Source organism: Triticum urartu, chromosome 6A (genome assembly GCF_056163025.1).
Source record: "Triticum urartu cultivar PI428250 chromosome 6A, HENAU_Tu73, whole genome shotgun sequence".
NCBI classification, from domain to species: domain Eukaryota; kingdom Viridiplantae; phylum Streptophyta; class Magnoliopsida; order Poales; family Poaceae; genus Triticum; species Triticum urartu.
The window spans coordinates 27,945,263-27,969,410 of record NC_141878.1 but is presented as its reverse complement, the minus strand read 5'-3'; the positions used below and the strand labels follow the sequence as shown (position 1 = coordinate 27,969,410).

At 46.9% G+C, this 24,148-nt stretch overlaps 1 pseudogene; it reads left to right on the top strand.

Annotated features, from left to right (window-relative positions):
- Window positions 1-451: 451 nt before the first annotated feature.
- On the top strand, window positions 452-1,534 carry LOC147963485 (uncharacterized; annotated as a pseudogene).
- Window positions 1,535-24,148: the final 22,614 nt, after the last annotated feature.

Below are 24,148 nucleotides of genomic sequence, written 5' to 3'. Positions count from 1 at the left end.
CGAGCTTGCGCTCATCGAACTCGGCCTTGATGCGCTCCCAATACATCTCTATGCTCTGGTTCGTGCCGGTGATCGGGTCGAGGCAGACGACTTTGCATGCTTCGGCGAGACATTCCTGCTCCTTGGACGCCCACCATATGCGCGGCTCGCCGGTCCTGTCCGCCCCCTTCTTCTTCTTGCGTCTCCTTGCCAGAACAGGCGCTGGCTCCTCCTCCTCCTCGTCGTCCTCGTCCTCCTGCTCGTCCGGCTCCTCCTCGCCGTACTCGAGCTTACCGATATATTCATATATAAGTTCCAACCTCGATCCTTGCCACGCGCGCCACGCTTCCAATCCGCCGACCTTCCGCTCCGACCGTAGCAGGTCCCAGGACCAGGAGCCGGAGGGGTGGTGCTGGGCGTCGTTCCGTGTCAGGATTCCGCGGAAAAAGAAGAAAACTCCGGCTGCCGCACCATGTCAATTTCAGCGCCGCTGGAAGATGAGGACCTCCTCCGGGAGATCCTCCTCCGGCTGCCTCCGCTGCCGTCAACCCTCTCCCGCGCCTCCCTCGTATGCACGCGCTGGCGCCGCATCCTCTCCGATCCCCGCTTCCTAAGCCGTTTCAGCAGACACCACCCGGAACCTCCTCTGCTGGGCTTCTTCAAAGAGTCTACCCCATATCCCTTCTTTATTCCTGTCCTGGACCCGCCCGATCGCATCCCTGCTGAGCGCTTCTTTGTGCCTGAGATGACGGGGGATTGGGAGTTCCTTGGCTGCCGCCACGGCCTCGCCGTCATGCTCAGCGAGTCTCTGTGTGAGATCTTCGTGTGGGATCCCCTCAACGGCCAGCAGTACCGCGTGCCTTTTCCATCAGAACTCCGCGACGCAAAAAGGGAGAGTTTCTGTAGGTGAAGCGCCACGGTGATGTGTGTTGATGGTCAAGACGGGCATTTGCAGGAGGATTGCTTCTTGAACCCGGCCTTCAAATTGGTCATGATCTGCTCCCGTAGAGACCTGAAGATATCATTAGCTTGTGCCTACGAATCAGTGTCGGGTGTATGGGGGAATATTGTCTCAGCATCGACTAGAAGGATGGTTATGAAGCTAAAGCCCAGCATCCTTATCAGGAGTGCAGTTTACTGGTTGCTCCATGGAGGTCAAATCCCTGCATTTGATATTGAAAGGCAGACTCTTGCTGTCATCGAGACGCCCGTAGATGCCCAACGTTGGTCCTTTCAGCTCTTACGGACAGATGAAGACAGCGTTCTTGGCCTTGCCGCTATGTCGAAACTGGGCATTCATATATGGGAGAGGAACCTGAACTCTGATGGTGTTTCCGGATGGGTGCTTCTGCAGAAAATCAATCAATTGGAGGGCATGTTGTCTAACGACTTCATAAGTGAAGGGATGGTGGGGTATGACGAGGACTTAAATGTGGTGGTTTTGTCTACATACAGTGGTGACTTCATGTTGCACCTTGAGTCGAGGCAGATCAGATTAATTACTAAAGCTGCCCCCAATGTGAGTATCATAGTTAGTATCATGCATACCAACTAAGCAATTTTGATGAGATGGCATAGAATTCAATGAAGAAAGAGAGACTTGAGTATGATATCATGATACCGTAATGTGCTACTTTGTGTCATGCATGTCAATAAATGTAGTCCTCTATGATACCAACATACACTACAGGAAAATTCAGGTTTCCCATGTGTTAGCCTATAAGCCGAGTGTTTTTTTCGGGCTCCCGGCTTACGCTCCTCTAAGCCGAGTCTCAAGAAAAAAACACCCGGTAAACACGAGGAACTCGGCTTATGGTCATCTATAAGCCGAGTTTCGCAAAAAAGATCACGGCTTATATGAAACACACGGTATCTACGGGAAAAGGCACCCGGCTTACAGCACACACTCGGTAAAGACATCTGCCACGTGTCTGCAACGGTAGTGATTGACGGCGCTGTCACGGAGCAGCCTATAAGCCGTGTGTCCAAAGTAGGCACTCGGCTTATAGGACATATAAGCCGTGTGTCCGAAGCAGGCACTCAGCTTATAGGACATATAAGTCGTGTGCCTGATGAAATCACTAGGCTTACATTTTTGCGGATTTTTTACAACGAGTAACATTTGCGCGAAATTAGTTTAGGATGGTTTTCATTGCATTTATATTTACTACTTAATTAGTATTATTATTCTAACCTATTTTCTGTCGACTAGTTTTCATGGGTCTTATTTGTGAAATTATTAATTTAACGCCACTTTAATATTTTCATGACTCTTTCGATACCCTAGTGTACCCGTCACCACACTTCTAGACGTCTAAGAGGCCCCAACGCAAGATTTGGCGGCATGGCTAGCCCCCGGAAGCCGCCGGTCACAATCGTACACGCGAAGATCAATCCGCATAGAGGGAACTGTTCAGATACTTCTGCATCACCAAACATTATGAAAAATTACCATCCGTCCTATATCACATGTGCCCACGCCGTGTAAGAAAATCATGATTTTATCGCGCTCCGAGTGTTCAATAATATTCATGCCGCACCGTTATCGCAGAACGTTTACTATACCCTGTCATCGCTGTTTGTGAGGGGGGCCACACCTGGAGCCGTGTGCTGCCTCCTCAGACATGCCACCACCACATCTTAAGGCATGTATGAGGGCCCCGTGCAATAATCCGATGGCATTGCTACCCCCCAAGGCCCCCGTCCCGCCAAACCCTGGAGCGGTTGACCAGGAGATCTAACCCTTTGACTTTCGCCGGATGGACTTTGACTAATGGACCTCACCACCCGGTTGTGGTAGGTCAGCCCATAAGAACACTTCGGAACAAGGTCCGGGCCAAACCCACTGCAAGATTCCCTCAGTGTCGACCCGACACGACCGTTTCCCCCCTTCAGGTGCCGGCGGCGGCGCCGTCCGTGAAGGGGTCACACTCCGGAGACGCGTGCCGGGTGTTGGCACCCGCCACCACACCTCTAGACGTGTAAGAGGCCCCGACGCAAGATTTGGCGGCATGGCTAGCCCCCGGAGGCCGCCGGCCACAATCGTAGACACGCAAGAGCAATCCGCGTAGAGGGAAGTGTTCAGATACTTCTGCATCACCAAAAAATATGAAAAATTACCATCCGTCCTATATCACATGTGCCCATGCCGTGTAAGAAAATCATGATTTTATCGCGCTCCGAGAGTATTCAATAATATTCACGCCGCCCCGTTACCGTAGAATGTTTACTATACCGTGTCATCGTCGTCCGTGAGGGGGGGGGCACACCCCGAAGCCGCGTGTTACCTCTTCAGACATGCCATCACACCTTAAGGCATGTATGAGGGCCCCGCGCGATGCTCCCGTGGCATTGTTACCCCCCAAGGCCCCCGTCCCGCCAAACCCAGCAATAGTTGACCAGGAGATCTAACCCTTTGACTTTTGCCGGACGGGCTTTGACCAATGGACCTCTCCACCCTGTTGTGGTAGGTCAGCCCATAGGAACACTTCGGAACAAGGTCTGGGCCAAACCCACCGCAAGATTCCCTCTGTGTCGACCCGACGCGTCCGTTACCCCCCTCTAGGTGCCGGCGGCGGCGCCATCCGTGAAGGGGGTTGGTACGTCCATTTTGCATCATGCTTTTATATCGATATTTATCGCATTATGGACTGTTATTTCACTTTATGCCACAATACTTATGCCTATTTTCTCTTATTTTACAAGGTTTACCTAAAGAGGGAGAATGCCGGTAGCTGGAATTCTGGTCTAGAAAAGGAGCAAATATTAGAGACCTATTCTGCGCAACTCCAAAAGTCCTGAAACTCCACAGAACGTCTTAAAAGAAATAAAGAAAAATCCATGCCAAAGATGAAGGCCAGGGGGGCCACACCCTTCTCACGAGGGTGGGGGGCGCCCCCCCTAGGGCGCGCCCCCTACCTCGTGGGCCCCCTGGTGGCTCTCTGATGCCCATCTTCTCCTATATGAGGTCTTTCGATGAGAAAAAAATAGAGAGGAACTTTTCAGGACGAGACTCCGCCGCCACGAGGCGGAACCTTGGCGGATCCAATCTAGAGCTCCGGCAGAGCTGTTCTGCCGGGGAAACTTCCCTCCGGGAGGGGGAAATCATCACCATCGTCATCACCAACGCTCCTCTCATCGGGAGAGGGCAATCTCCATCAACATCTTCACCAGCACCATCTCATCTCCAAACCCTAGTTCATCTCTTGTATCCAATTCTTGTCTCAAAGTCCGGGATTGGTGCTAGTAGGTTGCTAGTAGTGTTGATTACTCCTTGTAGTTGATGCTAGTTGGTTTAATTGGTGCAAGATCATATGTTCAGATCCTATATGCATATTATTACCCCTCTGATTATGAACATGAATATGCTTTGTGAGTAATTATGTTCGTTCCTGAGGACAAGGGAGAAGTCTTGCTATGAGTAGTCATGTGAATTTGGTATTCGTTTGATATTTTGATAAGATGTATGTTGTCTAACCTCTAGTGGTGTTATGTGAACATCGACTACATAACACTTCACCATTATTTGGGCCTAGAGGAAGGCATTGGGAAGTAATAAGTAGATGATGGGTTGCTAGAGTGACAGAAGCTTAAACCCTAGTTTATGCGTTGCTTCATAAGGGGCTGATTTGGATCCACATGTTTCATGCTATGGTTAGGTTTACCTTAATACCTTTGTTGTAGTTGCGGATGCTTGCAATAGAGGTTAATCATAAGTGGGATGCTTGTTCAAGTAAGAACAGCACCCAAGCACCGGTCCACCCACATATCAAATTATCAAAGTATCGAGGGCGAATCATATGAACGTGATGAAAACTAGCTTGACGATATTCCCATGTGTCCCTGCGAGCGCTTTTCCTATTATTAGAGTTTGTTCCGTCTTGTCCTTTGCTACAAAAGGATTGGTCCATCTTGCTGCACTTTATTTACTTTTGTTACTTGTTGCTCGTTACAACCTATCTTATCACAAAACTATCTGTTACCACTTATTTCAGTACTTGCAGAGAATACCTTGCTGAAAACCGCTTATCATTTCCTTCTGCTCCTCGTTGGGTTCGACACTCTTACTTATTGAAAGGACTACGATAGATCCCCTATACTTGTGGGTCATCAGGGGTCACACTCCGAAGACGCGTAGAGGGAAGTGTTCAGATACTTCTGCATCACCAAAAATTATGAAAAATTACCATCTGTCCTATATCACGTGTGCCCACGCCGTGTAAGATAATCATGATTTTATCGCGCTCCGAGTATCCAATAATATTCATGCCGCACTGTTACCGCAGAACATTTACTATACCGTGTCATCGTTGTCCGTGAGGGGGGGCACACCCCGGAGCCGCGTGCTACCTCTTCAGACATGCCACCACACCTTAAAGCATGTATGAGGGGCCCGCGCGATGCTCCGGTAGCATTGCTACCCCCAAGGCCCCCGTCCCGCCCAACCCTGCAGCGGTTGACTAGGAGATCTAACCCTTTGACTTTCGCCAGACGGGCTTTGACCAATGGACCTCTCCACCCAGTTGTGGTAGGTCAGCCCATAGGAACACTTCGGAACAAGGTCCGTGTCAAACCCACCGCAAGATTGCCTCCGTGTCGACCCGACGTGGCCGTTTCTCCCCTTGCAATTTCCGGCGCCGAAACACTATAGTGCAATAAATGTCTCAAAATATTCTAGGCGGGTCCAAAAAATGCGTGGGCCTGACACGTGTCATTCGATGGCCTTCTTTGAGAGCACTAGAAGTTCCGAGGCCAACAGAGCAACAGGGCCCGCACTACTTTGACAAACACGACTCGTTCCCTCTCGGTACCTAGAGATTACATCGGAGATGTCGTGGTTTACAAGCGGCCTCATGTGAGGCCTACTCAAAACAGGCCCAAACTTTTACCACACCCTAAAGGGGCCATGTGATGACACCGTGCCAGTTCCCAAGGGTTTCTGGCATTGTATAATTTTCCAGGGATTTAAGCGGTTGGATCAAGCATGGAGCCGAGGTAATTTTGCCCCCCGGTGGCTGGGCCTACGCATGTCGCAAAGACATCACATAGGATTTTATATGCCGCTTCTGGGCATGATTTCATGTGCCGCCTTGCAGATCTGCAATTTCCGGCTCCGAAACCCTAACAGTGCAATAAATGTCTCAAATATTCTAGGCGGGTCCGAAAAATACGGGGGCCTGACACGTGTCATTCGATGGCCTTCTTTGAGAGCACGAGAAGTTTCGAGGCCAACTGAGCAATAGGGCCCACATTTCCTTCACAAAACCAACTCGTTCCCTCTCGATACCTAGAGACTACATCAGAGATGGTGTGGTTTACAAACGGCCACATGTGAGGTCTACTTGAAACACGCCCAAACTTTTACCGGAATATTGACCGTTATTTTAAAGAGTGGAAATAATGAAATAAGGGGAGAGAGTATCATTTATAAAAACAATGAAATAAAAATAGAATAAGAATACAATAAAAAGAAAACTAAAATAAGTATCGTAAAAATACAATAAAATGAAACACATAAATTATTAAAAGTAAAATTAATAAACTTTTTGTATTGAAATAAAAAAATAAAAAAATTATAAACCGTGTGTTTTTTCCTATGGCACTAGGCTTACCATTTTGCACCAGGCTTATGAGTGAGTGCGGAACTTAGCGAAAATAGACGCGCGAAGACCTCATTTTGGCCCAAATCGACCCGCCCACTATCTCTTCCCCGCGCCTCCCCTGTCTCAACCCCGCGCCCTCCCTTGTCTCCTCCCACGCGCCGCTCCTCTCCTCGCGCCGCCGCCCACCCTCCATCCACCGTCCGCCTCGCCATCACCCCGCCCGGCGCCGCCCTCTCCTCGGCGCACAGACCCCCCCGCCTCCTCTCCATCCCCGGGCATGGGGAGCCCCGAGCGGGCCCTCCCATCGGCACCGCCGCCCCTCCCCGTTCGCTAGGGTTCACGCCGTCCGGCCATCTCCGCTGCCCCATCCTCCTCCGCCGGCGCACAGATCCCCCCCGCCCCTGCCCCGAGCATGGGGAGCCCCGAGCTGGCCCTCCCATCGGCGCCGCCGCCTCTCCCCGTTCGACAGGGTTGAGATTGTTCAGCCATCTCGGCTGCCCCACCCTTCCTCCGCCGGCAGGTCCCTCTCTCTCTCTCTCTCTCTCTCTCTCTCTCTCTGACAGCACCTTTCTCTGTTGACCAGGGCCCGGCTCCTCAGGCGGCAAGGTGCTCCGGCGTGCCCCTGCTGATCTCCTGCTCGTGGAACAACTTCATCAGCAGGAACACATGCTGCATCTGGTTTTGGTTTCCCTCCCTCCCACAATTGCATCTTCAGAACACCTGCATCACACACATACACACAGTGCTGAGGGTTCATAAAAAGGGGAACACGGCACCCCGCACACACCGTCGACTGAATTCCCACCGTACTGCCTGGGCAGCGTTGTCGCCGTTGTGCATGGGGAAACCAGCACTGTACAAGGTCAAGTGCACCGAGCTCGTCCATTGTGGTTTAGACCAGCTTTTTCCTTTCCTTGAATTCTCTTGTTCATATTTATGCATGTTTCCTGATTCCCCTTTTCTCATCTGTGATGTGATGCTCATACGAAAAGGAAGAGTAAGAAGAAATCTATGAAAGATGGTAAATTGGCAATAGAAGAACATGTAGGTGTAGATGCTAGTTGATGCTGGCACTTGGACTCTTATCTCAGAGTAAATTAGCTTCAGATATCAGAATAGTACACTGGTTCAGAAATCAGAATAATTACTATCTGGGTGCAACTTGCTGGCAGGGCAGTTAAATTAGATATCTTATTTTTCATTGTATCTTGCTTATTACTTTTAAAAATTAGTGTTCAAGACAATCTTCTGTTGTTGCATTCCACCAAGTTAGCTTACAGCCGAAGATAGTTTATCCAATCCAAATGATGTAGGTCGAACAAAACTTATGGCTGGGGTAAAAATATTTATGGTGATCAGCATCTTCCTCTCGCTTCGCTGTTAAGATGTCAACGCGGCGCTACGCAACGGATGATTTATACTACTACCATGTTTTTTATGTTGGGTTTGAGAAACTAGAAAATTGATACCTCTTTGCCATGCCAAGATTATTCTAGGGATTTCTTATGAATATACTGTATGTAATATGGGATGGCTATTTTGATTAAGAGATCAATTTTTATGCAGGTTTATCTACACTCTTCTCAGCCTGGGAATCATCATGTGCTTGCTGACCTGCTCGGGCCACATCGCCGCAGAAACTGCAAACAGCCCCTGCCTGTCTTGTGCGGCCATGTTCCATCTCATGGGCGAGCCGATGCTACCGCCGAAACCGCTGGAGGCACTATCAGGGGATCTCAGGAGACTGCACGACCATGTGTTGTCGACTGAGAAAAGCCTACTAGCCTCGAAGGATCCAGGATATCCGACATACGCAGCTCGTGTGCCTGAGGGGAAGTGCTACGTCGACACATGGCGGTTTGACCATATCTTTGAGATGTTTTTGACAAGGCGGCTCGATTTTACAGTCGTCCGCCTTTCTGCACTACATATGAGCTCCGTCATGAAGAGAGAAGAAGTCTCGCAAGTCTGTGTGGCAGATCCATACTACATGCACGAGTTTTTTTCGAGTCTCGACGGCTTTGAGCGTGAAACTCCTACGGAGTACCTCCAAAACATCATGGTACAGAATAAGGACCAGGGATTTGTCCTCCTGCCTTATCATCCAAAGTAAGTCAATTCCGTACAACCCTTTCGTACACTTCAATCATTCCTTCTCGCTCATATGGAGAATAATTTGAGGTGTCTTTTCCCCGCAGCAATGGGCGCGCCGTCCTTATCGTTCTTTACCCGCGAGTCTCCCACGCCGTGTATTTTGACCCTACCAGAGACTACAAGAAGAAGGACTACACCCACATAATGAATATTCTAGATAATGCTCTCCAAGGCACCAGCATTAGGGGTGGCCACCTGCAGATCAGGAAACAAAGGAACAAGAAGTTGGGTTTCTCGCATAAAACTAACTTCTGCTGCATCCATGTCCCAAAACCAAGCAAGAAAGATGGATTGTACCTCCTCCATCTCATGATTGAGTTCAACACGGAACACCAAAAGCTTCGTATGACAACCAGAAACGATGATCATATCCGCAAGTGGGTAAAATCTCATGGAGAAGCGGATTATAAACTTAGAGATGACTTCTTTCGCATCCAAAGGGACATTACGCCGATCATGATGAAAGAAGTCGTTGATGAGAAGGGGATGTTCCACCACGGCCCTATATCGCGAGCTAACGTCCGAACTCGCATAGGCATGCAATGTCATGACATCACGCCGTTCAAGAAGCTAGGGTCCATCCTTGATGATATGGAAGGATGGAACTTCTAGTGATGTACGATGTCGATGATGATGATATGTATCGGTCGAACTTGTATACTTTCTGTAGCGATTAAACTTTGTGATGTCCATGGTCCCTGCCGAACTTGCGTAACACTACTTTGTTAGTTTGGGTACGATGGCATGCGTACCTCTAGTTAATTAGTTTGTGTACTATATGTTGCATCTAGTTGCTAACCCTTTCTTTTTCGTGTTGCTCTAGTATTTTTTATTGCATATGATCGTACATTCTCTTGATGAAGATGCATCTCTAACAGGTACCTAAATTCTTGATGGTGAAGGAGTGCTATGTCGTGTACGAAGGGAAGGTTCCGGGAGTGTACGGCGAGTGGTATGAGTGTCAGGCGCAAGTGGTGGGGGTCTCGGGCGCCAGCCATAAAGGCTTGAAAAGTAGACAAGAAGCACAAGCTAGTTACTTGAGGTTCATGCTAGCGCGAGAGAGGCCTCATAACCGCCACCTCATGTACTGCATAGTTCCGCTATCACTCATAGTGATAGCACTTCTTGCGTATATCATTGTTTAGATGGATGATGTTGTAGTTGGAAGTATTCTGAGACTTGCATGTATCGCTATTTTTGAGATGATGACGAGAGACCACTTTGTGTTGGATGATGATTATAATGAGACTATTTGTATGTATATGCTATGATTACATTTGTGGTCTCGCAACCATTTGTATGTGCTAAAGATTCTTGTATAAAGCTTGTTCAAATACAAAACAAATATGCAGAAAAAATAAAAAAAAACTAATAAAATTAGCAGTAGCGAGTGGAGAAAAGTTAGCAGCAGCGTGGCGCACCAAAGCGCGCTAGAACTATTAGCAGTAGCGAGCTTTCACACAACCCGCTGCTGCTACGCTTGTATAGCACTAGCACGGGCTGACACGCGCTGCTGCCACAGCTTAGTTGTAGCGCCGTATTAGTAGAGCGGGTTCCCGTGCTACAGCTATACCTAGAACCCACGCTGCTGCTAGCCTTTTCCCTAGTATTGTGTAAGCGCTGGAAGGTGTGCTGTGGTGTAGAGTGACCTCGGCGTAGTACTCGTACAGCGAACCGGCCAGGTGCTCCCGATACACCTCATACACTGGATCAGCGCCCTCTAGATAGAGTCATCGCCACACGTTCTGAAGCAGGTGTGGCGATGTGTACGGGGCTGGCTTGGACTGGTACATGAACGGAACTGGAGCCATCTACATGTTAGTAATAACAACAAATAAAATGCATGCAATGCAACAATCAATTTCTACTACTACCAGCACTCAGACTAAGCTAACTACCGTTCATCTAGCGCATCGACGGTCTAGCGTTACCTAGAGGTAGTGCGGCTCTGATACCAAGCGTTGTGGCACCCCGACTCAGAGCAACCAGTTTACCTTGCATTGCCAGCCCAGAGATCCAGTCTTCTGGAAACACACAACAACTTGGTATAGAAAACAACTGCTTTATTTATGTTAGCAGAACATTGGTCTTATATTACATCAAGTAGCGAGGCCAAGCGACACGTACGGTGCGGCCAAACAGTATGTACATTATTTAATGAACATGAAAGGGGCCTCGATCACGATAACTTAATGGCAGCGGAACGACGATGAAGTGGTACTCCATAGCACAGGGACATCGATGTGGACACGATATAGACACGGGAAGCTCTCCGATCCGATACAACTTGCCTAAAATCTGGCATGACACATCAGGTCAGTACATTGAATGTACTTGCAAGCTCACAACAAACATAATCATAATGACAAACAATATCATGACAATTAATCATATTAAAGCAATGCAACATGATGCTACTGACGCTGTGAAATCACTTGTGCACTGAGTCACTCGGACTCTCTTATCAGACAGGTTACCTCGTAACCGAGCGGTGAACATACTTGGATCACAAACGAAACCACCATTTTGATTCGCACAACGATCACAGTCATGATCCTACCAGTCATCACATAACCAGTGCCACCAATAAGCTTTTAGTGTGCATGATTATTTATTAATGTTGATCCATGGTGTGACTTACTTACGAGCTATGTCCATAACCGAGGAAGCGGCTTTCGATAGATTAAATACACTCAACAAAGGTATCGCACTTTACCCACACCACGGAACCCATGGCCTCGTCATCCCATTCGGGTGGACCAACGGCATTCCAACGAAACCCTTCCATTGTCATGGCACTCTCCCGGCCACTCCGACCAAATCCCCACTGGGCTAAGTCATGGGTGGCCACGTGCCTACCAAAGGTATCAACGGCCACCTTCGTAGCAAAAACGGTCCTAAATGGGGACAAGGTACCATAACAACAAATGGGCACACAAGGTTATGTCTGCTTACCGGCCCACGGTACCGCATGCCCATAACCTTCCCTCGTTGGAGGCACCGGCGAGAGGCATGGCAATGGACCGAATCAAGACCTCCCCATAAAGGTAAATGTGGTCGCACTGGGAAAAGCTCGATTCAGTGGCACCATGACTCGATCAACATTATGTTCAAGTTGGATTAACACCAGGTTTACTTGAAGATAAAATAACTCGAGTCATCATATGCCATGATCATGCAACTATTCGACATGCAACACATACCACTCAAAGTGACAGATCAACATCATCAAAACTCTTTACTTGCACTACTCATCACTTAAACATTACTGGTTCTACTTCACTTGTTCTGAGCATTCATCATTTTAATTATCCCATAATATATTAACATCATTTTTATCGTAAAAGAATCTACCATAATTTAAAAAAGCATAATCACTTCAGTCGAAATTTCTTCTACTGACTTAAAATAGCACCATAATAAAGCAATTCAAGCATGGCAAAGTAACTAACACTAAGCAATATACATTTAAATAATTTAAATGCATGAAAATAACTCATATTCAAGTTGGAAAAATCATCTATATTGAAATGACACCATCCAACTATTGGTGTTTGAGGGAGTCCTGGATTAGGGGGTGTTCGGGTAGCCGGACTATACCTTCAGCCGGACTCCTGGATTATGAAGATACAAGATTGAAGACTTCGTCCCGTGTCCGGAGGGGACTTTCCTTGGCGTGAAAGGCAAGCTTGGCGATGCAGATATTCAAGATCTCCTACCATTGTAATCGACTCTATGTAACCCTAACCCTATCCGGTGTCTATATAGACCGGAGGGTTGTAGTCCGTAGGACAGAATCAACTCCATACACAATCATACCATAGGCTAGCTTCTAGGGTTTAGCCTCCTTGATCTCATGGTAGATCTACTCTTGTATTACCCATATCATCAATATTAATCAAGCAGGAGTAGGGTTTTACCTCCATCGAGAGGGCCCAAACCTGGGTAAAACAAAGTGTCACCTGTCTCCTGTTACCATCTGGCCTAGACGCACAGTTCGGGACCCCCTACCCGAGATCCGCTGGTTTTGACACCGACATTAGTGCTTTCATTGAGAGTTCCTCGGTGTCGTCGCCTTTAGGCCCGATGGCTCCTTCGATCTTCAACAACGAAGCGGTCCGGGGTGAGACTTTTCCCCTCGGACAGATCTTCATCTTCGGCGGCTTCGCACTGCGGGCCAATCCGCTTAGCCACCTTGAGCAGATCGAAAGCTACGCCCCTGGCCGTTAGGTCAGGTTTGGAAGCCTAAACTACACGGCTGACATCCGCGGGGACTTGATCTTCGACGGATTCGAGCCACAGCCAAGCGTGCCGCGCTGCCTCGACGGCCATGATATAGCTCTGCCGCCGGACAGCGCCTTGGAGGCCGCACACGCATCGGTTTCAACCATTAATTCGGAACCTACTGCGCCGATCGAGGATCGGCGGTTGAACGCTGCCTCAGGGGCCGCGATCTCAAAGGCGATCGAGCCGAACTCCGGTCCCGCACTCCGCATGGCCCGTGACTCCAAGGAGCCGGATTTCTCTCCAAACTCCGAGCCCCCCGCGCCCCTCCCAATCGAATCCGATCGGACACCGGTAATGGAGTTCACTGCCACAGACATCTTTCAGCATTCGCCTTTTGGCGACATCCTGAATTCTCTCAAGTCTCTCTCTTTATCAGGAGAGCCCTGGCCGAACTACGGTCGGCAACGGTGGGATACGGACGGAGAGGAAATTCAAAACCCACCCACCACCCACTTTTTAGCCACTGTCGATGATTTAACCGACATACTTGACTTCGGCTCCGAAGACGTCGACGGCATGAACGATGATATAGGAGACGAACAAGAACCAGCACCTATAGGGCGCTGGAACGCCACCCCATCTCAAGATGTGTACATGGTGGACACCCCTAAAGGAAGCGACAACAAGGAAAAAGGGGAGGGGACGAGAGATCGACCCCCGAAAAGCAATCAAGGCGTCGGTGTAAACGCCGACCCAAGCCCCGCCTCGACAAAAACCCAGCCATAGAGCAGGACGAGCCGGTAGACGACGGGCAGGCCTTAGAGCAACCGCCCGAATAGGGCAACACGGATAGAGAAACCTAACATCCCACCTCAGGCGAAAACGGCATTCTGGACGACCTCACGCCGAATAAACTCATGGAGCAGAATCTCCATGAGAAGCTCGTTGCAACTGCACGCAGCCTAAAAAAGCAGAAGTGGAAGCTAAAAACAGCGGAAGACATACTCCGGACCAGATGGAGCAAGGTAATCAATGCGACAAATAAGTACGGCGACAATCGCCGCACTAGAAGCTATCCGAAAAGAAAGCTACTGCCTGAATTCGACGAAGAGGCCTCAGAGCCCTCACATTCAATAAATGAAAAAGCCACACGGTCGGAAAGACGACCCCATAAAGCGACAAGCAGCGCCGCACCTAAACCGGCATGCGAACCACTTAAGGATCCGCCTCATGGCCCAGTCAGGTCCATTTATGGGCCAAGAAAGCAAGCTCTCGTAAGCAGCGCTATGAAGCCATCATCAGAATCTGGCATACCCAAATACAGGGGTGCCGCACATCCCCTATGTTTCACCGATGAGGTCCTGGACCATGAATTCCCAGAGGGATTCAAACCCGTCAACATAGAGGCATACGATGGAACAACAGACCCAGGAGTCTGGATCGAGGATTACATACTCCACAAACACATGGCTAGAGGAGATGATCTCCACGCCATAAAATATCTACCCCTTAAGCTTAAAGGCCCAGCCCGGCATTGGCTTAAAAGCCTTCCCGAAAACACAATTGGAAGCTGGGAAGAGCTCGAGGATGCTTTCGAGCAAACTTTCAAGGGACCAATGTCCGCCCTCCGGATGCAGACGATCTTAGTCACATAACTCAACAACCCGGAGAATCAGCTCGGCAATTCTGGAATAGATTCCTCACTAAAAAGAATCAGATAGTCGACTGTCCGGACGCCGAATGCCTAGCATCTTTTAGGCATAATGTCCGAGATGAATGGCTCACCAGACACCTCGGCCAAGAAAAACCAAGAACAATGGCCGCACTAACAAACCTCATGACCCGCTTTTCTGCAGGGGAGGACAGCTGGTTAGCAAGGTGCAGCCCCAGCGACCCAAGTACATCTGAAACCAGGGATGGAAACAGAAGACCGCGACGCAACAAGGACCGTCGCCGGACTAAGGACAAAAGTCCGAAGAGCATGGCAGTCAACGCCGGATTTAAAGGCTCACGACAAAATCAGGAAAAATCTCCCCCCAGGATAACAGGGATGATCCATCCAACCTAAATAAAATCCTGGACAGGATATGTCAGATACACAGTACTCTAGCGAAGCCCGCTAATCATACCCACAGAGACTGTTGGGTCTTCAAACAATCCGGCAGACTTAATGCCGAACATAAGGGGCTCGGCACACCAAGTGAAGACGAGGACGAACCCCAACTGCAGAGCACCAGGAAACAAAAGAACTTCCCGCAAGAAGTAAAAACAGTGAACTCACTTCACATAACAAAACATGTGGTGCCCGTAAAGGTACTCACCACACGGCCCATCCCCAAAGGATCCTGCCACTGGTTGTCAAAACCGATCACCTTTGATCAGCTAGATTATTCTAGGAATATCAAGAACATAGGATGGACTACCTTGATACTCGATCCAATAATTGGCGGACTCAAGTTTTCAAATGTCCTTATGGACGGCGGCAGTGGACTAAACCTGATATATCAGGATACAATACAACACATGGGGATAAACCCAGCAAGAATCCGCTACAGCAAAACCTCCTTTCAAGGGGTAATACCGCGCCCGGACACCCATTGTACGGGTTTTCTCCGGCTCACAGTCGCATTCGGCTCCGCCGATAACCTCCGCCGCGAAAAGCTGACCTTCCACGTCGTCCCGTTCTCAAGTCGCTATCAAGCACTTCTGGGACGCGAAGCTTTCGCTCGATTTAACGCAATACCGCATTATGCATCTCTTACGCTTAAGATGCCCGGTCCACGAGGCATCATTTCTTTGATGGGAAAGCACTAAAGTGCGCCTCCCTAAGCGGAGGACTGTGCGGCCGCTTTAACAGCCCCACAGAAAAATGGCCTCACCGGCCAAAAAACTTTAAAATAGGTCATTTCAAGACCGCGAACGTGGATAGACGAGTTCGGTGCAAAATCATCATTGATGCAGGCCTAGAAGCCATATACCCCCGCACAAGGGGCTCCACGCATATACAATAAGAGACAATAAAGCTCAAACTTCCATATCTTACATTATACTTTGCTTATTTTCTAAACTTTTTCCGCACAACCCGTTTTCAACTCAGTTCCTCTCTTTTACAGAAGAACGTCGTGCAGCGCCCGTCCAGGATACGGCACAATGGAGACACAGGCGCAAACGTGCAGTAGGGACACGTCCTAAAGGATTCTTTTTAGATTAAGACCCTGCGTAAACCTTTTTTACTGTCTCTCGTTGCTACACTTGCCCTGGTTTTTTCTTTCCAGTATAACCATGGAGGAGGCTGGCGTCTTGGCATGTGGCCACGTCAGAATTTTCGCACGTACCCGGACACTAGGGGCTTTTTTAATAAAGAGTGTTGTTTGGCCCGCACTCATAAAGACCGAACACCTTAGGGAGTGTTCGGCGTCGCGAGTTTTGGCATTATATGCATCAGCTCCGAATCATGTCTTTGGTCAAATGTTGGGTTGCCCGGCTCCTGAGTTCGGCTACCTTATGTTCCGCTTTATCGGCTAAGGTAGCACCAGGAGAACTACTGCGATTGTGCCCCCGGTTCGGCCAGGGCGAGCACCTCAGTAGAGAAAGCCGAAAACTGACTGTCATGATGTAGCGTGAGACTGGTCAGCCACTCGATGACCGATCGGAATCTATCGGATTCCTCCACTTTAACGAAGGGCCGTTTCCCGGCCAGGCACATACGCGCCCCGAATTCGGACGAGCGCAGTTGCCACCAAGGAGCTACCTAAAGAGTCTCATTTTCAAACTCCTATGGCTAAGTGAAAGTGTTAAAGCATTATAGTCCGGTTGCCTGGCCCGCTGCGCTATCACCTCCTTTGTAGGACCAAGACGTTGGGTTAAGTGTGAAAATGCGTCTTCTGCGAGCACCCCCGCACTATGTGCGTCGGGGCTAAAGCCAACAACTGCCATCTTTCAGATTCTATACATATATACACTACAAGAAATATGTCAACTTGTGACCACCACTATTGGTCACTGAATGGTCACAAATTTCCATTTATGACCTTTTTGTGACCAAAAACATAGGGTCAAAAGTTGGCCGTCGTAAACTGACTATAGCGACCTTTCTTCTGGAATGGTCGTAGACGTTTATGACCAAAATACATCTACTGTGGCGTTTTGGTCACTAGCAACCTCCCCAGGCCATGTAGGCATCCAGCGTGGCAATCTGACGTGGAACAAGATTCAGCCCAGTCCAATTCGATTTTCTACATGGGCCTAGCCCAACAATTCAGCCTTTTATTATTTTTTTCCTTGTTAATTCTGGTCCGCTTCATGGGCCAAGCCCAACGTTGTAGCCTTTTTTATTGTTGGCCCATGGCCTTTTATCATTTATTGCTTTTCTATTTTCAGCCATTACATATTCAAGCTGGTCCCACTAGTCAGATGGGTCCCACTTGTCATGATCATCGGTCAAATTGGTCCCACATATCAGAAATGTACAAATTTGACAGATTATTTTCATAAGTGGACCTATTGGTCAAGTTTCCATTTCACAAGTTTTCAGATCACATACATAATCAAAAAGAACACATCAATTTCATCAAATATACCACTAAATAAATCTATTACAATCTTTACAGCACATATATGCTACAATATGCTACTCTTCACTAAGTAGAACTTGACGGCTTCACACTTCACGGCTTCACACTTGCTTCACACTTCACACTTGAGCATCTGTAAAAGAGGAACAACCACAAATTTAAATCTCAATTGCAGTATAGGCCATATGCAGAAGCAGTTCAAAGTTGAAACAACATCAATTAAAGAGTAAAGATACACCAGTATATTATCATTCTACTTATTATTATTATTAACCAGATCATTCTACTTATCCAGAATAACAATGACCTTGTTGCAGAACTTTAGATTTAACAGGAAACCATGCATATAACATTCTCATAACAGCAAAAACTATTTTGCAAATGATCAAGTACAACAACAGCAGCAGTGCAAGTTAACACAATTGATGGACAGTACAACAGCAGCAAGACACAAGTCATATGCATTACAGGCAGTCAAACAGTTCAGGGACAGCAAACATGCATGCATACAGACAGTCAAACAGTTCAGGGAACAGCAAACTGTCCATCTATTGTGTTAACTTGCAAACAGTTCAGGGAACATGCAAACAGTTTAGGGAACATGCATGCAATGGAAGTACGTACTAGTAGTTCAGGGAACTTGCAAACAGTTCAAGGAACATGCATGCAATGCAAACAGTTCAGTGAACTTGCAAACAGTTCAGGAAACATGCAAACAGTTCAGGGAATATTGTGTTAACATGCAAACAGCAAAAAGTTCAAGGAACATGCATGCAATGGAAGTACGTACTAATAGTTGTACAACACAATGCCAGGTCGGAGCAAATCATGCTTAAGCAAACAATGGCAGCGGCATGGCATAATCAAATAATAATGTGAGAAAACAACTAGATATGATTCACACTTGATCACAGCAAAGAATGTGCTAGTAGTGTGCACTCACAAAAGACTGAATGAATCGACATTGATTTGCTGCACTGCACCATCCAAGGGGAGCAGACTTGTTCAAGGCATTAATCATATCTAGTATATGTGAAAAGGGGTTTTACAGGATCAAAATCGCCATACCAAAAACAAATACTCCAAGCATTGCTAGAAGGAGCTTTGCAACTAACCCCGAAAATGCCCCCAGCAAGCTTTGCTAGGAGGCCCATGCCTCTCCGCTGGCCTTGTTGACGAGTGCCATGGCAGGGTAGCCTTCCTCATTCTTGACCCTTGTGCCCTACTTCATGTCCAGTGCTGCATCATATTGTATATTCAAAACAACCAACCACTTGATCAGAGAAGAAATAGTACGTACATAAAAAGTCGCTTGAGAAAAAGACAAACAAGATTATTACTTTTCCCCAATTAGAAAAGGACAAGGCAGAAACGCAAGTTTTCAGATCCCAATGGCAAGTTCACTAGACTATTTTGGATCGGGATCATGGAAGCATGTGACTGATCTTCGATCAATCTTCGGTGTATGTGTGTGTACCTACGTGTCGTCGTCGCGATCGGTGCGGACAGTGCAGACCTTGCCGTCCCTGGTGGCGAGGCTGAAGCTTTCCTCGCCGGCTTTGCAGAGGATCCTGTACGTCGGTTGCCTGGCGTACATAGATAGATAGGATTAGTTGAGGATGAATAGGCAACTGGCATTTACACTCGAATGGTTTACAGGGTATAGATACAATAAGGATGCTAACCATGAATAAGAACTAATGCAATGACTTAGTTGAGGACAATGGATACAGATCTCCCAGATTCACCAAAAAAAGATAGAACAAAGAATAACAAAAGTAACAGGTATTTAGCGAATAGCAGCCTCAAGGTGTTCTTGTGACATGTGGTTGCCGAATATGGAGTCGTAATATACTCATGGATATTAAGATTAATAATCTACAGCAGGAAGTGTTTTTTCAGCATGACAGTTGCTTAGTTATTCATGAACTCGTAAGTGTTTATTACCAACTCTCCTCAGACTAAATTTACATTGAACAAGAAAGGAATCAGTATCATATCACCAACTCTGCTACAGTTACAGTGCCCTCCACATGTTTATGTAATAAATTTACATTGAACAAGAAATGAAAAATAAAATACATTCATCCTCTATCATGGGTACAGTGACAATCTGCTAAAGATTATCTATATTCAGTGCAAAAAAAAGAAAAAAAAAATGTAGTTGCTTAACCGAGATAGAACAGAGAAATTCTTATCCAGCCAAAACTATTTGTCTTGGGAAAAAAGAATCATCCCTCGGAAAAGCATAAAAAACTGTTCCAAGTGATTGTTCTTATTATACAAATAGCAGTATTTCCTATTTTTTTTCTTTTAAAAAACACGCAGTACTATCTTCACCCATGATTAGATCAGTCGTCTTATTTCAGTTAACATGATTCTGCCATGTGCTACGGCGTGGAGCATCCATGAGATGAAGGGAAACCGGCCCAGAAAATAAAAGACACAGCTTAACATGCAAAAGTGAGATAAATTTTGACTTGTACATTCGATAGAGGAAGAGAAAGTCTCACAAAAGCTAGTAATAACTCATAATAACAACTGGACGGGAGATTAAAAGCTAGTAATAACTCATAATAACAACTGGACGGGACATGAGTAGGTTGCAAATCGAATGTTATGGTACAACTCTCTTAGTATGTAAGCTCTCGGCTTATGCATCAACGAGACGGGAGATTAAAAGCTAGTAATAACTCATAATAACAACTGGATCACAGTACAGCTAGCAGTAATCCAAACTGAAAAATGGAGCGTGATAGTACAGCTCTATGAGTATATATCTCTCAGCTCATGTCTAAACGAGATTAGAGAAGTGCGAGAGGGAAAATTCTATAATAAGTTGATAACAGTCACAGCAGCATCAGGAAATTGTTCAATCTATTCGAACCAAGACGAGCGAGAACAGCGAGCACGATCTTGGCACCGCAAATCGAAATCTCACTACTAATTGATGTTCGTGGCATGAATACAGCAGGACGGCGTGAACAATCGAGTCAGATCTTGTAACGGGACCGGACCGGTGAGCAGAAGTAGCAGGGCTGGGAGGATGCATACCAGCCATGGAGGCGCTTGTGGAGGTTGACGGTGTACTCCCTCGTGACGACCTCCTCCTTCCTCGGAAGGAGGCGCTTGTGGAGGTTGACGGTGTACTCCCTCGTGACGACCTCCTCCTTCCTCGGCACTCCGCCCTTCTTCTCCTAGAGACGGGAACGGCCTCTCCGTCTTGCCCCCCGCGGCAGTGGTGGCGGCTGCGGACGCGTCGGTGGTGGTGGATGAGACGGAGGAGACCGAGGAGGTGTCGTCGCCGTCCTCTGGCGGGACAGGGAGGCAAAGGCGCTCGGGAACGAAGCTGGTCGCGAGGAGGAGATCGAGGCTTGGGACTCCGGGCACTAGACGCGGGCGCGTGCGGTTGGAGAAGGGAGGGGTGGGATCGGAGGGCGCCTCCGCGGATGGGGATCTGGATGTAGGACGGAGAGCCGGAGGTTGGGATCTACATTGGGTGCGAGAGAGAGTGAAACGGCCAGTGTGGATGGACGGTGGGAGACGATGTGGTGGGGTGGACGACGGGAGAGCGATGCGGTGGGAGCCGCCGTCTTCGATCTGGATCCGGGAGAGGAAGAGAGAGAGGTTGCTGTGGCGGTGGCGGATCTGGCCGCGGACTGGCCTCGTCGGCTCGATCTGGTGCCATGGGAGAGAGGGAGAGGTGCGGTATAGAGTGGTGGCCAGGGAAGGATCGACGGCGGTGGGGGTGAGAGGAGGACGGCAACATTCCCGCTTGAGGTGGCGGCGGCAAGGGAGGAGTGCAGCGCTAGGGTTCGCGCGAGAGAGAGGAGGTCACGAGGGGTGGGGTTGGGTGGGGTTCGAGAGAGAGGGGGGGTTTGCTGCCGTGGGTTGGATGGATGGATGGATGGATGGACGGTCAGATGGATGCCATGTCATCGATCCAAGCCACAAGTAATTCGACCAATCAGAATTAAGTTTATGTTGCTAAAGGGAGTCCTCATTTTCTTTGCACAAAAAAATTATTTTCCATTTTTCGAGTGCCCAAAACAAGTTCTTTGTGAAGGACCTACCATTTATTTGTTGCAAAATTGTACCAAATCAATTTTCTAAAATATTAGGCCATATTTAATGCACAATTGACCAAAATGGTTCGGTGTAAAAAGTTCTGATCCACCTCTCGTGAAAAAGACAAATTTCCGCCGATTCAGTAGGAAACGGGTCAAATTTGAACTGTAGCTACCTCGTAGTTTGCTCTTTATTTTTTTTAAAAATCATTTCTAGGTACATAAGTATCTATTTAATCAGAGAAACACCAAACAAATTCCAAGATTCAACCACTAGTTAGGAACGGTCATTCCCGCTGTTTTGACCGCATTTTGAAATGGGCATAAAAAATTCAAAAAAAATCAAAAAATTGGAAAACCTTCGCATTGTGTCATTATATATGACCAAGTTTCCAGGAAAAATAATAAACTTGTAATACGGAAATTATTTTAAAAAAGTGTTCTCAGAAACCAGCTATCATCTGTGGGGATCAATGGCTTTCAAGCCAAATGATCAATCTTATGGCCACATTCATGGCATAGTTTGTTCAAATGATCTCATATTGTGCACAGGAGTGCATATTGGAATGGGAAACAATGTTGCCTAAGGAAGTTTTCATTTTCGTTGGACGAAAAAACCATTTTCCATTTTTCGAGTGCCCGAAAGGAGGTTTTTTTGTGAAGGAACTACCAAATAATTGTTGCAAAATTGGACCAAATCATTTTTATAAAATACTACGCCATATTTAATGCACAATTGACAAAATGGTTGGGTGTAAAAAGTTCTGATCCACCTCTCGTGAAAAAGACAAATTTCCACCGATTTAGGTAGAAGCGGGTCAAATTTGAACTGTAGCTGCCTCGTAGTTTGCTCTTTATTTTTTCCAAAAATCATTTCTAGGTACATAAGTATCTATTTAATCAGAGAAACACCAAAAAAATTCCAAGATTCAACCACTAGCTAGGAACGGTCATTCCCGCCATTTTGACCGTATTTTGAAACGGGCATAAAAAATTCAAAAAAAAATCAAAAAATTGGGAAACCTTCGCATTGTGTCATCATATGTGGCCAAGTTCCTAGAAAAAATAACAAACTTGTAATACGGAAATTATTATAAAAAAGTGTTCTCAAAAACGAGCTATCATGTGTGGAGATCAATGGCTTTCAAGCCAAATGATCAATCTTATGGCCACATTCATGCCATAGTTTGTTCAAATGATCTCATATTGTGCACAAGGGTGCATATTGGAATGACAAACAATATTGCCTAAGGAAGTTTTCATTTTCTTTGGACGAAAAAACCATTTTCCATTTTTCGAGTGCCCAAAAGGAGGTTTTTTTGTGAAGGACCTCCCAAATAATTGTTGCAAAATTGGACCAAATCATTTTTCTAAAATACTAGGCAATATTTAATGCACAATTGACAAAATGGTTGGGTGTAAAAAGTTTTGATCCACCTCTCGTGAAAAAGACAAATTTCCGCTGATTCAGCAGGAAGCGGGTCAAATTTGAACTGCAGCTGTCTCATAGTTTGCTATTTATTTTTTCCAAAAATCATTTCTAGGTACAGAAGGACCTATTTAATCATAAATACATGGTTTGGTGGCGATACGTCGAGGTTTGAGCGGTGGCCGAGGGCCCCAACTCTAGAGCGCGTAAACTCGCATGCCCGCCGTGTGGTCACCGCGTGACCCTGGCATTGCCATGTGTTCTGGGCGGCATAGGCATGTCTAGTGGGTTGGGCACTCCCTAGGTAGGTGCTAGGAAGAAAATTACAACATAAGATTCTCACGAGGAGACCGATCGATGCTCAAACATGAATAAGCAGCCAAGTGTTTGATTAGCAGTACAGGAAATTCTCATGGCCAATGGGCGTGAGTTTTGGCCAAGGATGATCATCTACTAAGGAGAATGTATTCACAAATTTTCAGCTCAAAAGGAGGAGCCTAGGTGGTACTTGCTTTGCAAACTACCACACTGGACAAAAATATGAATGTTGAAGATGGGCTCAAAATAATGAATGGATTGAGCTGAAATTTGGTGGAGCAAGGTTATTTGGGCATAGGAAAGCGTTGTAGAAAATTGATATCATTTTGACATGCCAAAGTAGTGCTTCCTTCACAATGCTCTTCTATGGACAAAAACTTGGGAAAACTAGTGAGAGAGATTGGATGAATGAAATGAGCTAAGAATTGGTGTAGGTAAGTTACATAGGTATGGTCATGCGCTGGTAAATTTTCAGATCATTTGGGTAAGCCTAGGTAGTCCTTACTTCACAAAGCTTCTCTCGAGGTAGAAACTTTGGAAATTTCCTGAGAAAGATTTACTAGGAAAATTGAGCTGAATATTATCATGTGGCAATGATTTGGGTATGGAAGAGTGCTCGAAAAGTTTGAGGGTAATAGGAGGGGTGTATATAACACTTGCTTTGCAACGTGCCAATTTGGCCATAAAATATAAATTGAACTTGGGCTCACATAGATGATTTGACTGAGCTGCAATTTGGAGGAGGGTGATAATTTGGGCATATGAAGGAACTGTATAAATTTCATGTCATTTAGATAT